This window comes from Eschscholzia californica, unplaced genomic scaffold, assembly GCF_041429995.1.
Source record: "Eschscholzia californica isolate CP2 unplaced genomic scaffold, dmEscCali1.0.p SCAF_1, whole genome shotgun sequence".
Classification (NCBI taxonomy): domain Eukaryota; kingdom Viridiplantae; phylum Streptophyta; class Magnoliopsida; order Ranunculales; family Papaveraceae; genus Eschscholzia; species Eschscholzia californica.
The window spans coordinates 64,534,395-64,539,113 of NW_028238198.1; the positions used below are offsets into that span (position 1 = coordinate 64,534,395).

General features: G+C 33.4%; 1 long non-coding RNA gene across 1 annotated transcript; it reads left to right on the top strand.

The window, feature by feature from the left end:
* The first annotated feature begins 507 nt into the window (after positions 1-507).
* On the top strand, positions 508-3,253 carry LOC147568231 (uncharacterized). Its single transcript, XR_015238155.1, has 5 exons — positions 508-780; positions 932-1,046; positions 1,216-1,259; positions 2,567-2,658; positions 3,096-3,253. It is a non-coding gene; the product is annotated as an uncharacterized LOC147568231 (long non-coding RNA).
* The last annotated feature ends 1,466 nt before the right edge of the window (positions 3,254-4,719 follow it).

The following is a 4,719-nucleotide window of genomic DNA, read 5'->3' on the forward strand; positions in this document are numbered from 1 at the left end:
CTTCTTGTCTTGTTCCATGGGTAATATGCAAAGATTGTAATCATGATGCGAGGACATGCCCTAAGAAGTATGATGTTGTTGCTGGTTGCCACAAGAAATCAACAAAAAAATGGAAGAATTCTGCGAGTATTGGCGAAGGGAGCACAACAGGGAGTACTGCAACAACTGCTACTAACACAAGTTAATAATACATGAGAAACTTATACTACATACATCTTATATTAATATGCACATTAAAACCAAGATCCAAGAACATAACAATACACATGAGAAACTTACCTACTTATATATTAATATGGCAGGGATTAATCACTACAAAAAAAACGCCCAATAGGGACAGGCGTTTTTGCGTTTGTCCCCAAAAAATCAGTAATAGGGACAATTTTGTTATTTTTGTCCCTAATAAAATAACAACGGGGACAAATTCACCATACGGACTAGTTTTTCTCGGCCACTTAGAAATAAAAATTGGGGAAAATTTTCGATAAGACGGTGAAAAACTTTTGCTTTCTTCCCTCCATTTTTTTCTCATTGTTTTTCCCCCTTTTCTTTCTCTCTTCTTCACGATTTTCCTCCACGATTTTTCTCCACAATTCTCTTCTCTTGCACAGTAACCACGATTAATCTTCAGATCATTTTAGGGTTAGTCGTTCTAGGGTTTTTGTTGGTCCATCTTCTTCTTTCTTGTTGCAGGCTTAGGGTTTTTGTTCCGTTTCTTCTAGGGTTTTGAGTGAAGAAGGTTGATCTTTTAGGGTTTCTGTTACGAGGCTTCAAATCCAGGTTAGTTGTTCTTCTTCCTCTTCCTCTTATTCTTCAAATTAAGAAATCTAAAGTATATGGTTGAATGATATCAAAGTATTTTGTGTTATTTTACTATTATCCAGTAAGAATATAAGAATGGAATATAAATCCCAATGTTTGGTTTTTGTAGTTCAGCTGCTGCTGAAAGAACAAAAGTCGGAGTATAATCAAATTGAATTCCTCTCAAAACCGTATCTTCAAAAACTCGAATTGATTCGATATAACAACTATCTTGACCAACCCAGGTATCAACACTTCAATTCTTCAAGTGGTATTTACCCCCCAAACAACTGATGTAAACTTTCTAGGGTTATCACAGAAAATGTTGTTTCTATTTTGTCTTATCTTTGGTTTTTCTGTTATCTGTGATTGCTTTTTATAACTATGTTTAACTCTTAGTTGTTTCTCTTGCAGATGCATAAATCAAGAGAAATCCAATAGTGGCATAACTTAAACAGGTGATGTAGAACTTCTTCCATAGAAGGCAAGGACCTGATCTATTGATATTGTGCCATTGTGGTTTCAATTTGCTAAACAAAATTTGTTATAATGGTTCAAGGTGGATTAGAATGTAAAACTGAGTCTAATAAACTAAATTGGCAGGTTCAACATCTGATCCCATGTTTTCTAACTTCTTCAATTTTGTAGATAGTAAGTTGTTTGTGTGGATCAACTATTTCTTATAGAAGTGGAGAAAGGAACATTTCACTCCATTATGAATCAATCTATTTCATTTCATAGGAGTGGACTTATTTCAGATAAGAAGTTGATTTTCTTTTTAGACTCAGTTCTCTAACTTTTTATTAGTTTAGGTTTTTGTATGAAACTAAATTAGGGTTAACATACCCTGTCAACCTCTTATTGGTTAAGAAAGTATTTACATTTAACTGTTATGAATTGATTGTTTCTCTTCATGATCTCCGTAATTTATCTTCACATAATTATTTGTTAAACTTAGTTATACTTCTTGTAACACTTTCATATTTAGGTTTGTGGAACAAGTATATCTAGGTAAATAGTTATTTTTTATTCTTATTGAATGACTTGGGTTTAATAGTCCTATTCCTTTTGGTATTAGATATTTTTTATCATCATTGAATTTGGTTGGTTGGTCACTGGGTGACTTTGACTCTGCTCATGTTGCCGCGAGGTAAGAACAAATTACGATTTTGATTATATTGGATTTTTCTTGTGGCAATGCCTAAAGGAAGGGAAACAAAAATCAACTTTGATTGGAGTTCATAGCAGGTGGTGTCATGTCAGCAGCCAACAAGAGATGCATGACTTGATAGGAGATAACTCAAAATTAAGACTTGATGGTGTGATTCAATATCCTCAAGTACCATATATCATATATCTGTTTTACCTTTAACATGTTTCTTTTCCTTTTATTTTCTAATTTCTTATTGTTGCTTGTTTATGAAGTTGACAGGCATCATGTTGTCATTTATACCGCCATTGCACCCAATATAATTGTGGGTTAGAGGAGCTAGACTGGAAACTAAGTCTATGAAATTGTTTGTTTTAACATGTTTATGAACAACCCCAAATTACTACTAACTACTTGAACATGTTTGTGAACAACCCCAAACTTTGCTTAAACGTTGTGAGAAAGTAAACAAATGCAAATCTGATTGTTTATAAATTTCTTTTGAAATTCTTCTAGGGTATTTCTTCTGATTCGATATTCAATGGCAAATGTATCCATCTTCAACTCTTTTACTTTCCAATGATCTCATTATGTTCCATATGTTGTTTTGCTCAGCCAAACTTTAACACTTCGAATGGAGGTTGCGTCAAAAATTTCAAGTGCATTTTGCAGCAATGGTGGATTGGATCGCCTTTACTTTCTCCTTGGTAATGTATTTTGTACAATTATGCTTCAATTGTTAGACAAGAATTGCTTATCATGGATGAATGCCTAAACATAATATGGTGTTATGCAATATGTTTTATACCCTTTGCTAAGTCGAAGTATTATGTGATGTTCATCCCACCTTAACATTGATGATTACTCACTTTCATTACCTTTTCATTATCTATGTTGAGCAGTATATTTTAAGCACAAGTGTTTGATGATAAACTAAAAACTACATATCGAACTGTATTGGTATGTTTTGCTCCACTTTAAGATTTTCAAATTTTTTCAGGGTTTGTGTAGGTGCATCTTAATTCATTTTAAAAAGGTACTGTTTTCATGGATTATATAACGTTACATTTTTATATATCCAGCACATGTAAGCTTACCAATACACTTTGATGTGATTCTCATTAGTGTTTTTGATTTGTTTCAGTGGATGCATCATCATTGTTGTGTATGAAGGATCTATTATATTTTGTTGTGGAGATTCAAGTGCAGCACACAATCATAAATGTATTTTATGTTATATTTTGGTATTTGGTTGGATATAAACCACATATGTAAAGAATGACTCTGTACTGTATTTTCTTCTATATATCGAAAGGAAACTCTAATTTAAATCTTATTTGTTATGCATTTATCTTGTTATATTCTGTATAAATAATAAGTTTACTTTATTAGACAACTCATGTGAAGTATGTGGAGAGGGAAAATTGATTTGTTGGATGTCTTTTTGAAATTGTTGTTAGTAGGGGGAGGAAGTTAAGTAGCTGGCTCAAATATAAATTTCTATATTTTCAAATATATATATATATATATATAATAGTGACTGTTTAGGGACAGTTATCTTTTGTCCCTAATAACCATTGGGATAGGGACAGCTACAAATCGTCCCTACAAGAGTACTGGGGACAGAACATATCTGTCGCTATAACTGTCCCAAATACTATTTGGGACGCCACTTTCTAGGACGGACAAAATCCGTCCCCAATACGTTAATGGGGACGGAATTACTGTTTTTGGGACGGATTTCTGCCGTCCCTAAAGACCCTTTTTTTTGTAGTGAATGAAGGGGTTGCTAATGCTAGCAAGAAACGAAAGGAGTCGGGTGGTTTTTCGTCCGGCAAGCCAAGAGGAAAAAAGAAGCATGGCGACATCAACATATCACAAATGGTGTCAGGAGAAGTTGGAAGAAATCAAAGTAATAGTAACGTAACAATTAATGTTACTGTGAACAATTGATTGACCCTATTTAGTCTTTGTTGAATGAACCACTAGTTTAGTCTTTAGTATTTGTTGAATGAACCACTAGTTTGTCGTATTATTAACCGTCGAATTTTCGAACCATTCACCGTCGTGTTATTTTATGAATGAACCACTTTTTTGTTTCTATATTTTGTTTTCTTTCTTTTCAGATTTTTGCAGGTTCCTGAATATGGATCAAAAGACATATTATAGACTCAGAATTCAGTCGAGAACAGTCCCCCACATTTCATTGCTCAAATTAAGCTCATTAATTGCATTGAAAACCTGATGGAAGAAAGAACTAGTCATAAATGTAGTCGTGTTATAGACTCAGAATCACATTGATGTTGTAACAATATCCCTAGAAAACTAAGAAAATAATCATTCAAGAAATCTAGATTACATGTATTTGGAGTGTTGAATCTTCCTGAAGGTTCAGTATGAGCTAGATAGTTCAGTATGAGTATGAGAGCATCTTTGCTGCCGAATTTGGATTTGCCTAGTACAAGAGCATCTCAAAGTGAGCTACTGCTGTTTCGATGTGATATGTGCTTTAGTGAGGGCTCTGCTGTACAATTTCATTTGGATTTTTTTCTGTTGTACAATGAGATAAAAACAAAAAAGCAATCCATTTGTCACAACACAAACGCAAACCCCTAACACAAGATTAGAAACATAAATAACATTAGACACCACATATATAACATGAGAAGTAATTTGGATCAATCTTTTACTAATTAACATCGGACATCACATAAATAACATTCACAACTTCCTCGCATAAATAACATTAAGCACGCAATTTCAACTTT